The sequence below is a fragment of the Equus quagga genome, chromosome 4 (genome assembly GCF_021613505.1).
Source record: "Equus quagga isolate Etosha38 chromosome 4, UCLA_HA_Equagga_1.0, whole genome shotgun sequence".
Classification (NCBI taxonomy): Eukaryota; Metazoa; Chordata; class Mammalia; order Perissodactyla; family Equidae; genus Equus; species Equus quagga.
This window is the reverse complement of record NC_060270.1, coordinates 33,058,495-33,081,966: the sequence shown is the minus strand read 5'-3', so window position 1 is coordinate 33,081,966 and position 23,472 is coordinate 33,058,495. Positions and strand designations below refer to the sequence as shown.

General features: G+C 37.3%; 1 long non-coding RNA gene across 2 annotated transcripts; it reads right to left on the bottom strand.

The window, feature by feature from the left end:
* Positions 1-607: 607 nt before the first annotated feature.
* On the bottom strand, positions 608-4,153 carry LOC124238727 (uncharacterized). Of its 2 annotated transcripts, XR_006888350.1 has the most exons (3): positions 4,017-4,140; positions 1,448-1,554; positions 608-941 (listed from the first exon to the last, which is right to left on the bottom strand). It is a non-coding gene; the product is annotated as an uncharacterized LOC124238727 (long non-coding RNA). The 2 variants fall into 2 exon arrangements; XR_006888349.1 differs by lacking the exon at positions 1,448-1,554 and having other exon boundaries at positions 4,017-4,153.
* Positions 4,154-23,472: the final 19,319 nt, after the last annotated feature.

The window sequence follows — 23,472 nt, the reverse complement described above, 5'->3', positions numbered from 1 at the left end:
GTTTTATGTATAGTAGGTCTTTGAAGATGTTGAGTGAGAAAAATGAGTTCATTTATTCAATAATTTGCATTCCACGCCTACTGTGTGCTAGGCTTAGTTCCTACATTTGAAGAAAATACTTGCGTGTCAAAGAGGAGAGGTGATCTAGCTGAGGTAAATGTTGAAGGTCAATGTGTGGCAAATGTGGTAGTGTGGAAAATGCCTGGAATCTAGAGTCAGCAGACTGAGGTTTTGAAACTAGCTCTGTCACTGACTATCTACACGTCAGAACTGTCTTGTGTCAAATGAGACTTATAATATTTACTTCACAGATATTTAAGTAAAACAATATGTCCTAAAACATTTTAGAAATTAAGAAATGCTAAAGTAGACATTTTAATATACTTAGATCCAAAACAAAATAAATCCAATTTTCCCCATTTGTTCTTTTTAAACAATCTTTTTAGAAAAACACTAATAAGCAACTTTAGAACATATTTTAAAACATCTTTAACAAACTAGTAGACAATTTTCAAATTTCTCTAACACTGTCTAGAATAGTGAGTCTGAAAAACTCCAATTTTATCTTTTAAGAAAAGTGTTGACAAATAATGACTTCATTCCAAGGTGAAAGCATGTTCTGTTACTTTAATTGCTATCAAATCTGTCACGTATCAGCTTCATATCTGTTCTCTGTGATGTCTTAGAATATACTTTACATTGATACATAACCCCAAGTGTGGTGGCCTTTGACAGCTCGCCTCTCCTAAAGGATCGGGAAGCAAAGAGTTCCACAGCCTTTTCAGACTCAGAAGGTTCAATATTGAAAAGTTCCCACTCACTTCCTGAGTGGGTCATTCCTGAGTGACTCAGTGCCTTCCTTCCCTTGAACAAGTCATTTCATCCTTCATAAGGTGTGTCTTCCCCTTGTATACTGTATTCCTTGTATACTCATTAGGGACCTGAAATATAATAAAATAAGATTGTATCAAAATCATTTAACAAATACTTGTTGAGAAACATTTATGTTCAAGGGCCCAAAGAAACATATACATAATGTTTCATAATGCAATTTAGCAAACATTATCTCAATGAATTCTCAGAAAAGTCCTGAATTTTTGATGCTGACAGATGGAGGCTATCAGCATTTCATAGGAGTGGAAACTGATGTTCAACATCTCATAAATTTTAACTCATAACACCAAGATTATTTTTTTCTGCTTTATCTCCCCAAACACCCCCTGTACACAGTTGTATATCTTAATTGCACGTCCTTCTAGTTGTGGGATGTGGGACGCCTCCTCAATGTGGCCTGACGAGCGGTGCCATGTCCGCGCCCAGGATCCGAACCCTGGGCCACCACAGCAGAGCGCGTGAACTTACCCACTCGGCCACGGAGCCAGCCCCATAAAACCAAGATTTGAACTCAAAACACTTGAGGGCAAATCCCAATATCCATAGACTATACCTCAGTTGATTCCCGAGATAGTTGCTGTGGTTGAAGCAGAGATAGGAAGATACAGATCCTACACTCAAGATGTTTGCAGTCTCTAAGAGATGAGATCTTTATCTAAACTGTGGTCACGTAAAGCAGAAATTGAAAGATAAAGAAAGACATGCATAATTAAAAAATATCAAGAGCAGTCAAAAGAGGGAGAAAAATATCAGTGAAGTCATGAAATGTCTGATTTGGGCTTTAAAGACAAGATTAATTTGTGTATGTGTGTGTGTGTGTATTTTAGTCCATTTTTGCATTTTATTTTTTTAACTGAAATGTTTTTATACATACAAAGATTATACAGATTATATTTGTATGTCTTAAAAAACAATAACACAGGGACTGGCCCTGTGGTGTACTGGTTGGGTCCGGCATGTTCTACTTGCACCGCCCAGGTTCACAGGTTCAGATCCTGGGAATGGACATACACTGCTTGTCAAGCCATGTTGTGGCAGCAACCAACATACAAAAAATAGAGGAGGATTAGCACAGATGTTAGCTCATGGCTAATCTTCCTCACCAAAAAAAAAATAAAATAAATAACCAAATAATAATAATACAATTATTACACATTTATCTGTTACATTCCCAATACCTTTGAAATTCCCTCAATGCCCTTCATCTATTAAATCATCTTGTTCCCCCTCTCTTACAGGTAACCACTGCCCTGAATGTTAAATATTTTTTATTTTCTTGCTTGTCTTGTAGTTTACCACAGATGTATGTGTCCCTAAGTATATGTTGTTTAGTTTTGACTCTTGATCTTTACATAAATGAAGCCATATTACACATTGTCTTCTGTGACGTTTTTCTACTCAACATTATGTTTTTGAAAGTCATTAATATTGATCCATGCAGCTGTAGTTCATTCACATGTATGTTTGGGTTGTTTCTGGTTTATTCATTTCTATTGCAAATGATGCTGCTGTGAACATGCTTGTGTGTGACTGCTAGTGGTACACATGCAAAACTTCAAGAACTTTGTCTAGGTGAGAAAATGCAGGTTTTAAAATATGCAATCACATCTTTAAGTGTAACAACTAATCAAGGTGCTTTTCCAAAATGGGTGTGCCAATTTATTCTCCTACCAGCCGTGTATGACAATTTCCATTGATTTATATCCTTGAAGGAGAAGCCATATTATTCATTTATGTATCCTAATCCCATAACACAACAGTTGGCATATGGTAGGTACACTGTAATGTCTGTTGGTCAGATGAATGAATGAGAAGATCTGACACTTAAGCAAAGCCATAGAAAGAGGATGCAGGTTCTTTTAGAACCTTATTGATAAAGAATGCATTTATAGGCAAAATTACATTTTTTGCACCTAGCGTGATAAATGCTGAGTCAGTTTTCAGCTTGTGTTCTGACTCTTGCTAACATCATTCCTTCCTTTCCTCTTGGCTTAGACACATTCTTTCTCTTTTATCATTTCAGTACATAAGGAATGTATGTCCATGAGAGATGAATAAGAAACTATAGTCACGGATAATATTTTTTTAAATTATCATCTGAAGTTGCACCACTATGAAATAACCACTATTAGCATTGTATGGATACACCACAATCTATTTAATTGTTACTGAGGTCATTTTGATGTTAATGACTTCAAGGCTGGAGGAAATAGCTTTTAGAAGTGTGCTTATTTACAGGGAATGCATATGAAATGACACAACTTTTTATGTTTTCTTTTTTTTTTAAGATTGGCCCTGAGCTAACATCTGTTATCAGTCTTTTTTTTTTTCTTCTCTCCAAAGCCCCCGGTACATAGTTGTATATTCTAGTTGTAGGTCCTCGTAGATTTGCTATGTGGGATCCCACCTCAGCATGGCTTGATGAGCCGTACTAGGTCCACGCCCAGGATCCAAACTGTCGAAACCCTGGGCCGCTGAAGCAAAGCGCACAAACTTAGCCACTTGGCCACAAGGCGGCCCCAACTTTTTGGTTTTAAAAGTAATCAGACATTCAAGGCAGCAGCACAGACTTTCAGAACATCAGAGCAAGGAAAGAAGTTACAGAACATTCAAATAATTTGCTTATTTTCCATAAGTGGAAACAGAGACAGGAATATTAATCCCAACTCTGATGATTGTTCTCCCTTGCTCTGGAGCTTTAGATGGCACCCAAAGAGTGGAAAGATCAAAGTCCTCAGCTGGACATGCAAGAACTTCTTAGTACAGTGCTCTTTCCACTATACCAGATTGAGGGTCAAAAAAAAAATGTTTACTACCCACTATGTGCCAAGCTGTGTCAGAGACTTTTTTATTTAAGCCTAGTGACAACAGTGATGTAGTTGTTTATTGCTACCACCAAATACCACCTGTTTTACAAATGGGGAAACTGAGGCTGAACATTCAGCAATTTTTGCTTGTTTCAGGACAAATCACCACAATACCTAAATAAGCCAAGTGCCTTGATACCCAGGGCGCTACATTGAGATGATTCTATTCTAGGGAGTGTCAATCATATAACACTTTCTACTTTCACTCAACCAAGGGTAAGCAACCCCTAGATTTCCACCTGGCATTATTCTTACCCATTAGGCTTGTCTGTCCTCTTCAGTCATTCTTGGATGGCTTTGATTTCTTACTTTCAGCGTGTCTCCATCCTGACATGTGGCTGCGACACCTGAGGCACAGAAAAGCGGGGGCAGAGGGAAGGAGGTAGTGTGGGGTGAGGGTGGGGAAATAAGTAGACTACTGGGTGCTGTTTTTGCTCTGAGATTATTGCCTAGTTATTGTCCCTCTCTTGTTGCTGTGTACTCTTTGCTTTGTAACTCAGAAGTGTTTATCATGACAAGCTGTGAGCAGATGGACTAAAGAGAGGAGAGAAATTTGACCCAAGAAGATGTCACTTAAACAGCTGAGGCTAGTATTTCACCAGATGTCCAAGCATTTAACCCATTAAGGGCTTTATGAAGATCAGCAGTACTGCTTTCGCTTACTGAAATATTAACTTTTTTTCTACTTGGTTAATGGTAGCATTTGCCTGTTATAAAGCATATTCTGTGTTTAAAGGCACTTATATTTAGCATCCTCTTTAATGTGTTCATCCATCCAGAGAGATAATCATGACAAATATCTTTACTCCTAGTGTACAGATGAGGTAATTGAGACCCAACATGTCCAAAGTCACATGGAAAGACAGAAGAAGAGCTCAGGCCACTAAAGGAGCTGGGAGGTTAGAGGGGTTTCAGCAATTACCTAGTCCCAAACCCTTACTGAACAGGTGAGAGAACTGAGGCTTAAAGGGGTAAGTGGTTTGCTGAGGCTCCCCCGGTGCGTTGTGAGTTCACATGGGACTTGAACCCAGGTCTCCTTCTTGCAGCCCCAGGGTTTCTTCTACCACTCTTTCCATTCCCACCTGTACACTGTCCCAACACGCCTGCCTCACCAGCTGGCAAAGGAGCAGTCCGATGTGCTGGCTGAAGATGAAGGGGGAAAAGGCACTGCCATGTTCTACCCAGTCATCCTGTACAACGTGTCAAGCTTCAAAAGCCTTCCTGACTCTTAATAAGTAAATGGGTCACCCGAAAAGATTGAAATCAAACATCCCTAGTAATTTTGAGAATTGCTTAACTTTCTGGGTTAAACAAAAAAAGTTTGTCTCTTTGATTTAATCACTCTGCCAATATGGGAGGGAATGAAAAGAAAACAATTCTGATTTTAAATTCCCCCTAAGGGAAAATAGAGAATGGAGAAAACTAGCATAGAGTGAAGAAAAGAATAATGGATCAGTAGTCAAATAACCAGGATCTGAATTTCAGATATGTGTTCCTCTGAATGTTACTTCGATTCTCTGAGCCTCGATTTCTTCTTATGTAAAATGAGAATCAATAAGTCTTATCTGCTTTCTGGGACTATGGTGAGAATCTGTTGCTAATTGTTGTGACTGCTTTATGTAAACTTAAAATTATGCTATACTAACATAAAGTAGTAATAAAAATAGTATTAATGAGCATCTCTCCTTTGGTATGGTGTGAGAGGCAGGAGAGCTTAGCAGTTCAGAGAATAGATTGGGGAGTTGTATTGTCTGGGTTTGAATTACGGTTTTATCACTTACTATCTATGTGATCTTGGGCAAGCTACCTAATCTCATTAGTGAAATATGGGTAATAATAGATTATCCCTCACTGGTGTTGTGAGGATTAAATGGGTTCATCTGTGTAGTGTTTTCAGATCAATGCCTTTTGCATGCTAAGTGCTATATCAATGGTTGTTAAATAAATATTTTTTTAAAGATATTGGTTACCTCAGGGAAAATATATGTTCGACAATAGGAATGCTTTCTTGAAGTTCCATTTTAGCTGACTTCCTATCTCAATTTTTAGCCACAGGCCTTTACTTATAAAAACGACATCTCACCATCAGGGACCTTACATGGATTCACACCCAAACTCCCTGGAAAGCTGCAACCAGATGACCTTTCTTTTCATTCTCTGGAGGGGTCAGTGCGGTCTTCCCAGGTCCATGGTGACCAAACGGCCTTGAGAGGGTCTGCTGGATCATAGCACAGTGAACTCTGTGCCACTGTGAACACTAGCTGATGGCCTGAACGCTACTGTCCTGGTTTTTCAGGAGCAGGGAGGGCGTACACTGAGGAATCTGAGTCTCCTTCAGTTTGAAACCCATGGTCCACGCTATGGACCAAGGCAGACAACATCTGCTCTGAGGTGAAACCCTATGTTGGCATGGATTTGGTAATGCTTATTCTCCTCTGAACTACTGGTCTCCTGACACTTGTCTAAGAATTTAGTGTCTATTAACTCATTTTCACTCTTGACCCTATGAGGGAGGCACTATTATAATTTGCAGATGAGGACACTGAGGCACAGGATGTTAGATAACTTGATTAAGGTTATGCACCAGTAGTGGAAATCTCAGCTATGAACCTAGAGAGTCTGGTCAGTCCTGTAAGTAGCTTAGATTAGTTCCACCCCTGATTCAATTTGCTGGAATTTAGCCATATGGCTGCATCTAAATGCAAAACGGTCTAGGAATTCACTTCCTAGTAACAACTCGACCCTGTGAAAAGGGAACATAAATATTGGGTGCAGAGTAAGGTTTCTCTTCTTGAATCCACTTTTATAACTAAATTATTTAGAATGATTTTCTCAAAATGTAAAGAACTGTGAATGAAAATTTTTATACATAATTGAAATTTACTTTCCAAGTGGTCAACTAGTAATTGACTAAAGTGCCTATTTCACTGCACACTGGATGATTTTATGTATTATCATTAAAATGTTTTTTAATTTGGTATTTGAAAATTGTATATCATTTTAACTTGCCTTTTTTGATTACTAGTGAGATAAACATATTTCCATGTTCATGAGCTAACTTTGTTTCCTCTTTTGTTATGTTTATTTTCCTCCCCTTTATTTTAAGACACCTTTATTTTTTATATTCATCTTCATAGGTCTCTATCTACGAGTATTTGTTTCTGTCAGATTTTCAGAAACTGTTTTTCTCAGGTTATTTTATTCTTATTTTCTGTTATTGGTTTTTTATTTTAACCATGTAAAAACGGTCTATCGAAAGCAAGCTTTCATATGGTCTATCATCTGTCTGTTATCTATCTCCTATGTAAGTTCATGAAATATACTTGCCCGTATATTTGATGATGATTACATTCTAGTCTTTACAATTTTTTTGACAGTTTGTTTGAGTCTAGAAGCAAAGAATGTGCAGTATGAGAAAAGAATCTAAATTATTTTTATCCAAATGGCAACGATTATTCCCTATTCTATACATTGATGAATACCTTTCCTACTTTTGATTTTTAATGCCTCTCTTTTGTCATATTTCTATCTATAATGAGATCTATATCTGGATAACCTATTTTGTTCCACTGAAATATTTATTCTTGTGCTAATGTCACATTGTGGCTTTTTAATGTTATAATAACTAGTAGGGTTTTTCCCTCTCTCATTATTCTAATTATTCATAGTTTTTAAAAACTATTTATTCCTCATCTCTTTTTATTGTTGTTCTAAATAAACATTTGCAAAAAGTTTGCCCAAATAAGGTATAAAGTTCAGTTTACCATAAGCTATAAACAATATAGCATAAATTACTACTAAACTAGACATAAGTTCTGGTAGAGGGGCTCAAGGAAGACGAAATGTGTCATTTGGTGCTTAAGAGTTACCAGGAGCTTTTGAGGCAGAACAGGACACAGTCATAATGAAAAGACTTTAAAGTAACGTTATAAGTCTGTAATATAGCAAGAGACCAAAAGTAATCACATAATGCAATTAATTAGGCAGCATTATTAGACATATATCCAACTTTGAATACAAGAAATAAAATACATTCTGAAGTCCTCAAGGACCATTTATAATAATAGTAATAATAGATTTTTAAAGGAGAAACTGTATTATATTAAACTAATATAAAATGACAGCATATAGAAATATTAAAAATTCTCACCTAATTAAATATTGGGCAAAGGAGAAAGAAGCAATTTATAAAAGAGCAAAACTATGTGACAATATTTGTGATGTAGCCAGAGATATAGTGATACACCACACGCTTGTGTTTGTGTGTGTGTGTGTGTGTGAAAGTCTTTTCTTCCAAAGCCTCAGAACAAGGCTCCTTTTTCTCTTCTGCTGCAGAATAATTTCATACCTCCCAAGTTAATATATTTTTCTATGTACTAGTCCTTAAAATGAAGAGAATTCTCTTTAGTTCCTATATGGGCAAAAAATTAGTATGATCTGAGCTTAGTAGTTACAGGTATCAATAATTGGCCAGTTGATTTGTGAATTAAATATATGTGAATAAGAATGAAGAAAATGTATTAATTAAAGAGGAGAATAAAAACATTATATATACCTTTTCAGAGGGTTTTTCAGAAATATTTTTTAATTTAAGGTATGTACCATACATACACATTAAATCCATGATATTTTGAAATAGTGTCAATACCTTTTCCTGTTTCAATATCTTTAAAGTGGAGTAAAGAAATTATAAAGCATCTATGAAGCACCCTGAAGGCAGAAGATAAAGAGTTTTATAATTTTCTTTCCCGCACTCCCCCAACCTGTTAGTATGCTCACCTAACAGGCAACTTGACAATATTTTTTCTTAAAGCAACCCTTCTTATGGGGGATATTTCCAAAATATTCTTTTAGCTCTCAGAGAAAAACAGAACAAACTTTTATATTTACACTTATATTTTGTTACTTACCTAATATTTAATTAAATTATATTAAAAAAAGAGAATCATAAGCAGATTAGGGAGCAAACATATAGGATTCTTGACAGCCCTACTGGAGGGAGCTCTGCTGTGCTAGTGCCCTGAACAGTGGGGCTCAGAGCGTGGTCCCCAGACCAACAGCATCCGCCTCACCTGCAAATTTGTTAGAAATGCAAATTGTAAAGGGTCTCACAGACATACCGAATCAGGAATTCTGAGAGAAGACTCAGGAGTCTATATTGAATTTGCATTTTTACATTTCTACATGTTATGTCTTATACTGTATTCATTAACATTACCTTTTTGATTTCTGCCTTTTAAAACTTATTAAGCTTATCTTTGCCATAGAGCTAATTATAGTCTCCCATGTAATTCTGATGCTCGCTACAGATTGAGAACCACTTGGCCTGGAGTAGGCTAGTAGCTGAGAGTTCTCAGCGTGTGGCAGGCAGGAAGAAGTCTATTTGAGAGTCTCCTGCTTTATGTTCGAGTCCTCTCAATCCCATTCACAAATTATTAGTTCCCATTCTTAAAATGCTTTTCCAGGCCTCCAGGCAAGAGAAAAACCTTCCTTTTCTCTTTGTGGGGGGCGGTGGGGGAAGATCTCAAAGGCAGCTCTTCTGGCCCTTGTGTCTGCTCTTCAGAGGATTTTCCCATCACTCACGGAAAGGGATCAGGCTCCTATTCACTCTGTTTCTCATATTCTCTTTTCAGGTTAATAAAGCTTTGCTGGTCTGACGTGGAGATCCCCTGGCCCTCCCCACTGCTGGGGCATTCTAGTGCCACCAAGGGAGAGATGACAGAAAGCTTCTAACCTGCTTCTATGCTCTGTTCACTAGCTCAGTGTGAAGAGCAGGACAGTGAGGCCTGGTATCATTTTATTTTGCCCTTGTTCCATGGTGGGGAGCTGGGATGGCTTGGTTTAAGGCAGTGGTTGTCCACTATGGCTGTACATTTGAATCACTTGAGGAGTTTTAATACCCTGGTTCATTAAATCAGAATCTCCAAAGATGGTATCCTGTCAAGAGTCTTTTTGAAAAGCTTCTCCATGTGATTCTAATGTTTGGGTTGACTGAGAAACATTTGTTAAAGGAACACAGAACATTCCATCAGAAACCTGTGTCTCCAATTCACAGATAGGCAAACTGACACTCAGTAAGGTTCCATTGTCTCAGGCCACTAGCAAGTGGCAGGGTTGGAATTCAAGGTCGCTATGACTAAAATACCATATTTCTCACAATACACAGAAAAGTTGTACAGATTAGCACATTCACAGTCCTGTGAGTTAAGACAGACACAAAGATTGGTTGTAGAAAAGTGCTGCATGAGCACGGAGAAAGGAACAGTCAGTGATAAATATAAAAAGTCCAAAGGGAAGCTGGCACACGTAGAATTGAATATATTCAATGGAACAAGGTTTCTAATGCGTTCTGGGCTTTAAATCTGAAATCCCAAAGGAAAAGAGAAAGTGCTCTCCATAGGCTAATGTTCTTAATGGTCACGAAAATGGAGGCACTTTCAACTGAGGGCCAATTAGCAAGTGCAGGTTAGGATCCAGTTTACTTATTTATTTATTCCCTGAGAGTCATCTCTTAGCAAAGTGTTGCCCTTCATTGAACTAATTTGTGATTCTTTGCAGGACTAAAACCCAGTATTCCAGCACAGGAGGATTTTCTTATAGCTTTCCTCGTCCTCTTTTCTTAAAGGAAATTCTGGTTTCTAAGACAATTCATTATTGAAGTAATTAGACCCTCTGCTTCTGTAATCAGGGCCTGATTTTCCAAAAATCTAAAGTTATCTCCTCGTCCCACCCACCGTGTGCCTCTCTGTCTCAAAATAACAGTTGGTTGCGAACTTGGAGTATTACACTGGAATTTCTCCAGAAGTCTATAAATCTTTTGAAGATGTGGGTTTGTTGTCAAAAAGAAGGTTTTTCTTTTCTGAATGGGGTGAGGACAAGTTGTACAAGAACAGGAGTTCTCAGGTCAATTTGTTCAGTGCACATCGAACCAGCTCATTCTCCTGATTAAAACCCTTTGATGACTTCTTATTGCCCCCAGGCACCTTCAGCATTAAAGCTTTCTGCTTTGTCTTCTGTCTGCCTCTGCAGCCTAACCTTCTGGCACATTCTTTTCCCTCTCAAACGCCACTCCACTTACTGGAAATGGAAATCTGTACATCTCCTTGGCTTCACGTAGGTTACTCTGCGTTTTGGCTGAATGACGTTCACCTCCACATCTGCATGATGAACTGCTTCCTTTCCTACAAAATCCAATTCAACCATTACCTCTCCCTGGAAGCCTTTCCTGCTTTTTCTAATTCTCTTTCAATCCCCACCTCATCCTTGCCCACCAAAAAAGTACAACTGTTTGACTTAAAGAGGCCCTTCTCTGTGCTTTCACAATACCTTGTACTACTATTATTATCAATATTTTAATTTTCCTGACTCAATCACTGTAAACTGCGAAATATGATGTCTTCTTTGTCTACCATTTCTTTCAAATGGCACCTTCGGTGACACTAAAGAGGATCTCTAGACTTACCAAGACTAATGTTACAGAGACATAAAGCACAAATTCCCCTAGTGTGTCATTGGCAATGACAGTAAGCGAGGCCACTCTTACTTCCACTCTTTTGTCCCTATACCCCTATATTCTACCTATGGGAGATAGTACTGTGTGATTCATTTAGGTGTACACTACTTCCTGAAGGTTGCCACCCCAACCTCACAAGTATCCTCTCTAAGCTGATATATCAGCCATGTCTTCAAAAGACTATTTCATTACTCCAACATGCTGGGAGGGGACAATGAATGATTCTGACTGCCATCAACTGGCCAAGTGCTTTTATCTGCTTTGCTGTTTACTGACTCTTCTGTTAACAGGTACTATCTAGCGGGTGTGAACATGCAATGCAAAGTTCTTTACACTTGTTATTCTTTCCCATATGTCCATCCACAGCTTTTCCCCCAGAACTCCTTGTCTTGATCTTCCAATCTTTCTCTATCCAAGGCTCTGATCAACCAGCCAAACTATTTACCACTGACATTAATCTGTATATATTCTTGCCTCAGACCATTTTCTTTCCACATGATGTTGATGACGAGATATACTAGCCCCAAGCACTATCCATTAGAAAGTTTTCTACTTAGAACTATCCTTCAGGACTACTCTTAAGTGGAACATTAGTGCAGCTGCTTTCCATTTCAGCTTGCATCCTCATATGGAACCGACCTATCATAACCTAAGCTCAGCTTTTTCTCTTTTCTATCAGATGGTCATAAAAACTCCCATGCAACCAGAGGCACGAGCAGAGGAAGAAGTATTGGTGCAGTAGAGGTGAATGGCATTGGCTTCTGAGCTACCTGCTCATGCAGCTTATTCATGTCCTCTACCCCTTCTTGTGTCTACTCACAGGTATAAAATCTCCATGTTATGATGGACCACTATTAGATTTACCTGACCATATGATTTGGTGAGTCTGATGGAACCCAGTTCATGATGGACAGTTCTGGCTGCATCATCACATGATGTCTTATGGTCAGGCATTGCATCTGTGCCAGGGTCCAGAAGTATTGCAAGAGTGAGATCTATGGGAATAAATTATCACAAAGTTAAAAAAAAGTCAATTAAAATATACTAAAACAGTAGCATATAAGTCAAGGGTATGGTAAAGGGCAAGTTTTTAGCTGTTAGACTATTCAGGAAGAGGGCAAGGGTATTAATTCAACATAGAATTTGATATGTTATGTTTTAATTTTTTTAATATCCACTAAAAGAATAGAAAAATAATGCATTAACTCCAAACATGTAAATAGCAAAAGATAATGAAAAAATTCCAAAGGAAAGTCAAAAAGGAGAGAGAAGTACATAGAAGAGTGGGGCAAATGCAACGGACAAGGAAAGATAGTAAAGTGTATTAGTAAAACATTAAAATATAAATGGATTAAATTATAAAATAAAAAACAAAAGTTATCATATTAAATTAGAAAAAGATCTGATATTGTTAAAATATTTACATATAACAAGAAGAGAGAAAATTTAAACTAAAAGAATGGAAAAAAATGAAATTACAAACTGAAAGACTGTTATATTAATATCAAACAACAAAGTATAAGGCAAAAACGATTACTAAAGGAAAAGAGGGTCATTTTATAATGATAAGCATTTTAATTCACTAGGAAGTTAAATTTTTTTATTTATATGCAACTAATAATACAGCTTCAAAATATGTAAAGCAAAAATTCAACTAGAGTTGTAGGAGAAATAAAAAAGTTCCACAATCACAGTGGGAGATTTTAGCGTATTTCTTTGAGTGATTGGTAGAGCAAGCAGATCAAAGCTCAGTAGGGCTAGAGAATGGTTAAGCATTATTACAAACTAAACTGAAGGGACTATAAAACATTGTCTCCAATAACTGCACGACACTCATTCTTTCTATGTGTAAACATAGCTGTTTATAAAAGTTAACTTTAATTTAGGTAGCAGGTTTTAACAATTGCTCAAATATTAAATACATACAAAGCATGTATCTTAAAGACAATATAATTAAGCTAGAAATAAACACCTTGAAGATAACTAGAAAATATCCATTTTTGGAAAGAAAAAAACATTTCTATATTGGATATTAAAGGATAGATTAAATGGAAATTAGAAAATATTTTGACCTAAGCAAATGGAAATGCAATATTACATAGCAAAACTTGTGGGATGCAGCTAAAGCAGTACTTCCAAACAAATTTTTAGTCTTGAAATGCTTATATGAAAGGAAGAAAGGCTGAAATTAATGGAGTAAATGTATGTAATTAAAGTAATGCTTTCTAGTTGATATTCCAGATAAAATCCAAAGGCTAAGTAACTTAATAAAACTCAGTCTTCGGCATGAATATTCCTGATCAGGTGCCAATCTATATGGCATTCAATTATCTATGCTCCTTTCATCTTGTAACTTGCTCTTCTGTAGATTCTCAGATCTTCTCCTTCCAGCAGATAGAAAAAGGGAGAGGAAATGAAGGAGTATGTGTAATTATTTAATAGATAAATCCTGGAAGTAGCATGTTACATTTCTCCCCAAATTCCATTGATAAAGATTCAGTCATATGTCCACCTATAATTTCAAAAAGAAACTTGGAAATGTAGTCTAAAATGTGGCCACAGGAATTCTGGCTCTTATAACTTCTATTTAGCATTGTACTGGAGGTCCTAGCCAATGAAATAAAAGAGAAGATAAAGAAATAAAAGTTTAATGAATAGGAAAGGAAGAAACAAAACAGATACATTATTGTGTACGTGGCAAATCCAAAGAATGTTATGTTGATAAACGATGAAAATAAGTAAGAAAAGTCAGTGATACCGCTAGATACAAAATCAATATACAAAAGATCAATTGCAAAATTCTGTCTACCAGAAACAAACTGTTAGGAAATAAATATGCCATTCATGATACTATAAAATAATATAATGTACTTGGGAATAAAGTTAGAAAAAGATGTGCACCATGGAGAAAATTCTCAATTTTTTGAATGACATCAAGGAAGACATCTACAAGTGAAAAAATATACCATATCCTTGGATTAGAAAACTCAATATTATAAAAATGTCAGTTCTCTAAAATTGATCAGGAGTTTTAGTAGAATACAAACAAAATCACAAGTTTGTGTGTGTATAACTTAAAAAGTAGTTTCTAAAATTTATACAGAAGTGAAATAGAAAAGAAGACTTCAGGTATACCTTTTTTTCAATCTTCTCCCCAAGCCCCTCACTACATAGTTGTATATTCTGCTTGTAGGTCCTTCTGGTTCTCCTATGTGGGATGCTGCCTCAGCATGGCTTGATGAGTGATGCGAGATCCGCACCCAGGATCCAAACTGGCGAAACCCTGGACTGCTGGAGCAGAGCAAGTGAACTTAACCACTTGGCCCGGGGCTGGCCCCACTTCAAGTATTCTTGAAAAAAAGAGAATAAAGTGGGATAACTTGTTGCATCAGATATTAAGACTTATAAAGTTACAGTAATTAACACAGTGTGATATTGGTACTGGTTAGACAAATAGACCAATGGAACTGATGCTTTAAAAAGTTCTCACAAACGTGGGAAAAGATTGATTATTCTGTGGCCATGGTAACAAGTAGTCATCTGAACCAGTTGTTATGCCTCATTGCCCTGAAAGATAGTTTGCTCTGAAAGAATATACTTTTTCTGGGAGCAGAAAACTGCATCCAGATGGGAATTGCCCAGTGAATTAGTAGAGTGTTAAGTTTCTACTCACCGTAAAAATATCAAAACATGAAACACAACAAAAATCCGTGAAACAGTCATTGTCCTAAACATTCCTGAGCTCTTGAAATATTGATTTGACTAACTGTTGCTTCTAATTCTTAGTACTTAGCTGGAATATGTGCAATTATAATATGATATGAGTCTTATTTAATACTTCCTAAATAAGTGCTTTGTTCATCTCTAGAGTGTGAATATGCGACTAAGTTCTCTCCAAGGCCTGTACAGTTGTGAACTGAAAGGGCTATGTTATTTATTGAAACTTCCTATTCCCAACAATCACTCTTTCCCATTTTGCCCTCCAAAATATATAACGCCATCTAACATGTATGAACCTCTTAAAGACTGCAACTATTTTGAATTTCACAATCCTCCTATGAGGTAGGCACAAGTGGTCACTATTTTTCAATTGAAAAAAAAAAAAAACTGTTGCCCAGAGGGTTCAATTGACTTGCCTAGGGTCATTTTTTAGAGCAGACATATACTTAGTAAGTAGCACAGACAGTACTCAGCTTAGAAATTCTGAGTCTGCATTCTGGGACTTGATATCCTCCTATGTGATTGTTCTGAGAGAATCCTCAAATTTCCTTCCCTCGCATCAGGAAAACAATCATCCAGAAAAGTCATCTCTTGGGTTGCTGTGAAGGTGGGAGAAGTCCCAGAGGAGAGCTCTGCTTGAAAATCCAGTTGACTTCAAAGATGACCCAATAATTGTAAAATTAAGTAGAAACACTTTTTCATTATGGTTTACTTGATTTCATCAAGCCTTTTATAAACCTCTCACAGTTAGCTTCTCTACACATGGACAAAGTAACTGTACACGAAATCCAATGAGCAATTATTATTATTCTTATGTCTTTTGTTATAGCCTGTCTTTAATTAGCAACCATCTCTGTGTAGTCTGTCTCTGCTTGCACTTTTCTGCAATAAATTTGCTCCAGTATGAAGATGTGTGTGCATGCACGTACACGCATACACACACACTTTATGAGGAAAAGGGAAACCTATTCATTTGATTCATAACTGGAAGAGTCATGAGAAATCGTCACATTGACTTATTACTGTTGGCTTATGTCTGTCTCCCCCAGCAGATGTTGCAATCCTTGAAACAGAGATCATAGTCTCCTCCATCTCTATAACACCAACTCTAAGCATATGACTTGGCATTTGGTAGGTTCCAGCAAATGGTGGTTAAATAACAAAAGACGTGAATTATCCAGTCCAATCTTCTCATTTTACAGATGAGAAAAATGAGTCCCCGGAATATGACAAGCCTAAGTTCATACAGGTAGTTAGTAGCAAAGCCATGTATGGGAATTTATATTTTGATTCTTATGGTGCACTTTCTAATATTCTAGGCCACCTTACCATTTTCAAATTATACAAGAAATGTTTCTCTAAAACATCATCTCCTGGGATGGTGAGGTTAACTGAACACGTTTAAATTAAGGTGTGGGAAACACTGGATGCTCTTAGTCTGGAACAATATAACCGCTTCATTCAAGATTAGCTGCTGTGAATGAGACGGGACATGTCTGTAAGACACACCAAAACCTAATGAGGCATTGCTGTTTACCGTTATACTGAGATTGAAACTAAACTGTAGTTTTGATGCTGCTTTGAAAGGTAGGTGGCTGTATCAAAGAAAAATAAAGCCCCTACTCAGTAAAGCGTTTACTCAACAATGAAAGAAATGCATTAGACGGAATGACAGAAACTTGTATTTCTATACTGCTTTATACTTTGTGTAAAATATTCTCACTTTGATTCATTAACTTCTCCGATCTCCTCAAACAGCCTGTGGATTAAGCAGGACAGCTATCAACAGCCCTCATTTAAAGGTGAGGAACTTGAAATTGAAAAAAAAAATAAGCAATAGCCTTAACTCAAGCTCTTACAAATAGTAAGTGGTACTCTAACTTTAGAATCAAACATTGCATCTGGTTCTACACTAAGTTGTTATATGACTTTGGGTGAGTTACTTCTCAGCTAGGACTCAGTTTGCTTTCCTTGTCTGTAAGGTGATACTCAACTGTGAAGATTAAAAGATAGTTGCCTGAAACATATAGGGTCTGCTTAATAAAGGGTAGATATCGTGTCCTCTAGTTTACGTCCTAAGTATTGCGTGAGGTTGTAGTGTTATTAATAATGTTTGGAAGATTCTTTTAAGCTCATCAGAAGAAAGACATCATTTTATCAAGTGGCAGTATTATTTGAGTTGGAAATCTCACAAGTACCTTCTGTTAGGACAATTGTTTTTATTGAAAATAAGTACATTGTAGGGGTAGAAATTGTGAGGGAGAGGAGAGGTTCACTGGTGGCCCAGATGATGAGATGACGCATTTGCATAAGAACAACTGAAATTAGTTGCAAAGGTAAGGCAAAGCCGTAAGGAAGAAAAATGAGATTTGCTACAGTAGTGCTGAACTTACTGCTTTTTTTCATAATGCAGTTCCAACACTGAGCTCCGCCAGCAAATAAGCAAAGAGGACAATGCGATTTGCTAACATTTCATTCATAGTGTTAGACTGGTCATAGTGGCCAACTTAAGCAACACAAGAAAATAATGTCATGGACGCCTCCTTTTCCCACTTCCCAATCCTGGGATGAAGGTCATTCATTTGGACACACCTTGGTTCTCTCACTTGTCAGATATGGAGGTTTGGTTGAGCTTGTAAATATTTCTGATAGAATTTCCTCATTTGTAAAATAGGGATTAGTACTTTAAACTTAGAGGATTGTTTTGAGAATTAAATGCAACAAGATGTGCGAAAGTGTCCACAACAATGCCTGGTGTACAATGCTTTCTCCAAAAGCATTTCCTAAAAGTTGTGTGGCTGTCTGTCCTCCACTTTCATAACAATTGCCAGATCTTTGGATAGCATAGATCTTTTTCACTTTTCAATATAAATATGAAAAATATATTTATAGTCATTTAATATCTATCAGACATTAATAAAAATGTATTTTTAAAAGAAAGTTACTCATATTACACATTATAACAAACAATAGGATATTATAATAATATATTATCATATATTATAAGTAATAGTATTAATACATATATTATGTAATATATATTAAACACATGTATATATAGCATATATACATATATGTATACAATATAATACATATAAAATTATTATTAATCATACATATACTATACAATGTTATATATTAAATAAAATATTTTAAAATATGTTTTAATAATATCAAAATAGTAGGAGATTAAAACTTATTTAAAGTTATAAAATGTTGAACAAGTTAAAATGAATGTTTTAACACAAAATTTAATGAAAATATACGGAAAATTATGCAGAGATGACTAATGAGCTAAGCCAACTCCTTGGCTCTTAGTAAATGTCATAGTAAGCAGACAATTTATTCCCAGATGCTGGGATCACTGTTACCTAATTGTTGGAATAATGAATTTCTAAAATAAGAAAAAGACAAATATCTAAGAAATAAACTATGACAGTGATCAGTGCAATTACTAAGCTGAGTGACTACTCATGGGTGATCGAAGACCTAAAGTTTATTTCATTTGTACAAAACTTTCTGCCCCACCAGCTGTAGTACAGGATAAATGAAATGGTTTGGGGCCCTGTGTAATCTGGAGCAAGTAACAATCCCTGACTCAGGGGATTTTTTTTGTTGCTTTTTGTGGTTTTTTGGTGTGGTTTATTTTTGTTGGTAAGATAGAGGTAGTGATATCAATCTGACCAAGTTTTTGTTGAGCTTGAAATAATATGTGTGAATAAGGTTTATAAACTGTAAAGTAGAATACAAAAATGATTATCTTCCTCTCACAGGAACTTTTAATTGAGTTCCATGTCTTGTGAATCTTCATATCACTAGAATTTGACGTATTTTCTCACTCATCATACTCATCAAACATTCGTGCAATAAGAAGACCAAGTGGAGTCTCAGTTTATTTTATGAAGTGCTGTTACCTCCCCTTGAACTACAAGGAAGGAAAAATCCCTCAAAGTCAAGTTTGCTCCCATTTCCCTTCCTGAAATCCACCCCCCAACCATTGGTAGCAAGAAACATTATCTTTCTATTTTAAAATATGTTGACACTTGTTGCTCATACAATTCCTTTAATAACTGCATCTTCACCATTTCAAGTATAATCATTTATCTAACCAGACTGTAAATTCCTGGAGGTTGGGCTTAGATGTTAAATGTGTTTGCACTCTCGGCAGAGATTTCCTTGCCCAGATTTAGTAAATAAATTGATATTTACAACATTAAAGATCGGGGACTTGTCCCCCTCCAAATTTGAATCAACAAAGACAAGGCACCAGTAACCATTAATCCTTGTCGCTCTGTATTGGAAGAGCAATCCTCTTGTCAGATAGTCCGCTATTGGCTAACCTTTTCAACCAGTTTTACTTCTTAATAATAAAGATTTTCTTCTTCAATTCATATTTCCTATAGGAATCAGCACAGTTCTTGGCACGTCCTGTTTCAGTAAATATTTGAGGAATGATTATGTGATAGGACAAAAATTACTAACATTCAGTTCTTCACCCTGAAGTCCATCTTTCCCTTTTACCCTCTTCTAAAGAGTAAAGACTCTTCTGGCACAGAAGGTGATTAAGTTGATCTACATAATAAAGGGTCTAAAAGAATGGTATCATAGTAGTTGCAAGATTAAGGGAAGTGGCTAAAATTTTGTTAAGTATTGCTATGGATTGGATATTTGGGCCCCTTTTAAAGTCCGCATATGGATAAAAGTAAAGAATGAAATTCCTTTAATTACTTTCACCTGTTGAACTACGTGGTTGAACTTGACGTGGCTCACGTACTGATCCACATGGGTCTCTGTGTGCTTGAGGACTGTAATTAAAGGGATGAGTGAAACTATGGATCAATTAAAGTCTGAGAGAGTCTTGGGGCAGGTTGTTTAATAAGCAGGAATTTTGGCAACAGTAAACTGTGAGCCGTAATGAGCCGAGAGAACTGGCAGCTGTAGTTTCAGTTCTTTCCTCTTTCACTCTCCCTGAGCCTCCCAAACCTCCCACGGTCCAGTATTGCTATCTATTGGCTAAATCTGAGAATCCAGATTCAGCATCATATCTCACAAGGCAGAAAGAGAACTCATTCTAAGAAAATCAATATGAATACGCACAACAGAAGAAGATTTTGTGCAAGATATTTATCACATGTTGTATACAGTAACCAGGAAATAGACCCTACGTCCAACAGTGTAGAACTAAATAAATTTTGTTATAGCTCTCCGATGTAGTACTATGTGACCAAATAATCACGCCGTGAAAGAAAGTTTACTAGCATGAAAAAATATTTATAAATTGCTTATATCCAGTGATCTATTAAATGTAGGTATGTTTATATGTATGTATACATATAGAAAATAAAATTCCAAAATTTTTACAATGAACATATTACTTTTGTGTCTAGGAGAAAAACACACATAAGCATAGTTTTAAAAGGAAAGGGGAAGTCATTGCATACTTATTTCTACAGATCTACTGTTGCGAGCTCAGTATTGAAGAAAAGTGAACGTTAATTGAAATTAAATCCATAGACTCGTTCTGTTAACATCTGATTTACAGCCCTCCCCTGCCTCCCCCCCCCCCACCCCCCCACCAAAAAGAAAAAATCCTTGCCTAGGGCCAGGAGAAAGAGGAGAAGTAAAAAGAGGGAAAGAGGAGATTGAAGACCGCTTATATGTCCTGTTAAATGGAATCTGCCTGAGCATGCTGTGCTTAAGCTGCCAAACATCTTTTCTCAAAGAAATATTGAGGAGCTGCTGCTATGGCTTATGAAATCAACCTGACCAGTTTTTTTTTTTCTCTGTCTTCCTCCTCCGCCTCCAGCGCATTGTGCAAGAGAAAGCTTAAACCATCTTCCTGTCAGGTGGAACGAGAGGATAAGCACCAGGTGGCCATGCTCCTGGTCCTGGAGCTCAGGGTGCAGCTGCTGGGGTAGAAGCCCAGGCCATGGCCCAGGGCACACACTGTCCCTGGGCTGAGAGCTGGCTAGGCAGAGTGTGCTCACTTCATGTTCAAAACCTAGAGTTTTAGAGTTGAGGAGCCAGATTCTTGTGCTGCAGGGTTGAATGACTATTAGGAATGCATGGAACATTCCATAATTATTTTACAAGAGGAATTTTATCTGCCAAGTTCAAGTCAGAGACCTTTTAATGATTACAATAAAAGCTGAGACATGGGGAAGAGATCTGGACTAGCAGAAGTTTATATCAATTCGATTGACCACTGATTGGGTATTGAGTAAGGCAGAGCAGCCTCCAGGTGCTATGACATAAACAAGTGAGTCAGAGGGGCTCTGTCCTCCAGGACCTTCCAGTTCCTGCCTGGGAGTCAGACATATGGACAGTTCAGTCTCATATGATTTGACAACGGTGAAGGGGGACGCTGGGTTGGGCTTTGGAGATCCGCTCAGTCACCCATTGCTCCAAGATCAATGCTACTTAAATATAGACACTCTGGCCTTCTGCATTCTTGTGCAGTTAAGTCATGAAAAGAGAGCTGGAAGAATAGCAGTAGTTATAGGATACCTTAGATATCAGGATAAAGGATCCCAATCCTGGTTCAGCAGCTGAGTAAAATTTGTGATTTGGTGTAAGCTACTCCCTTGAACTGAATTTCATTTTTTCTTAAGCTCTACCCAGTTCTAGCATTTTCTGATTGTCATAAAAACAGCATTTCTGTGAAAGTCAGTGAAGGGCAGCCATGTTATACTTGTCTCCTCACAGATGAAATCATAGAATAGATCATAGATAAACGACCGTGATGGCCCTTGATTTCTTTCCTCTCTTTTTTGTTTTTCATCTTTTTGATTCCTCACTGTAACTTCATTTAATCTAAGCTGTATTGAGCTCTTTGCTGTGTCAAGTTCTCCGGGGACACACTGACGTGCAACCTGGAATAGCAAAACCAATTCTGGAAGCATATCCCACAAGTAAACTAAGAACTCAACAGTTGGCTTGACAAAGCCATTTGCCCATTGATCTTCTGACCATTTTCTTTCTGTTTGCCTGTGTGCCACTTACGTTCTTCTGGTCCAGCCCAATTCACTTTCGTGCGCCAGGGAGCATGCACATGAGTGAAGTACAGACCTTGCCTTCTGGTTCCTGAAAGTCTAGCAGAAAATCAATGCAATATAAGTACACAAATGACCAAATTATGAGGCAGAATAAGACTAGTGACCTTTCTTACAAGGAAAAAGGCAAAAAGACTGTGGAGTTCAGAAAATGGAACACACACATCTGGCTTAAGAAAGGTAATAATGAGAGAGGGGCCATTCAAGCTGCACCTTGGAGAATGGAATCATATTTTAATAGGAAGGATGTGAAGCAATAGTGTAGGACATACTGAATAATTCAACAACGCAACAAAGGTAGATGCATTGGGGAGGCATGCATGGAGAATAGTGCACACTTCACTTTGGAAGGACAAACAGCTGGAATAGCTGATTATGCCAGATCATGGAAGGCCTCAAACACCAGCATTAAAAGAATGGCCTATGTGGTAGGCAATAGAGAGCCTCTGAGTGTTTCTGATGAGAGATGTGTCATGATTAGAAAGGAGTATGTGCATGGTAAAATAGTTCAGAAGAATACTTTAAAAAGATCAGTAGCTGTCTAAGTAAGCAATGACGAAGCCTAAGTATCACAGGGGTAGATATTGCAAGGGGAAAATCTGCTGGACTTGTCCCCTGATTAGCAGTAGAAGTCCAAGAAAAGAAATCAGAGCTGAACTGGAAGTTTTGAGCCAAGTTAATAAGGCAAACGTTGGAAGAGATAGTATGGTCAGGAAGAGGTTCTGTCATGATGGAAGGCAATCAAGGCAGAGTGGATCACACTGAACTTCAAGGACACAGTGCAGATGTTGATTGGTTAATTAGAAAAGTGGGTTAGGAGCTGAAACCCCAGTTCAGGTTAGAATTCCTGAATCGGCAGTCATCTCTGCTAGGTGGTGATTCAAGCCATGAGTGTGCCTGAGAAGACTGAGTGAAGAAGACAGAAGAGAAAAGCCTCTTCTGCCTGAAGACTTCCTTGAGTTGGGTTGATGAGTCTGGCCAGCACATGTAGAAGCAAAATTTGTGGGTTCCTTGGCTACATTCATACCAGTGACTAGTCCATTCCAAAGCCCCAACAGTTGGTTTGGTTCAGAATGTGACCACAGGAATCCAATCTAGGCCACAGTGGGCTCTAGAGGTCAGCCCCGCTTCAAAGGGCACATGGAGTGGAGGACTTCTCAGTTCGCCTTGCCCTGCCTTCATTATAGCCAGGTCCTAACTATGTGGAACTGTAATATCGAAAACACGGTTTCATATATACATTTATTAGAGAATAATGCATCTATAAATACTTTGTAAATTATAAATTATTATTATTATTGGAGATAGTATAAAGCGTAACCACAATTAAAATGAGAGATCACTCAAAATAAATCAAGTCTTGGCAATAAACCTATTCAACTCTCTTGTTGGACTGTCGAGGAGAGGGAAACAGAGAGGGGAACGG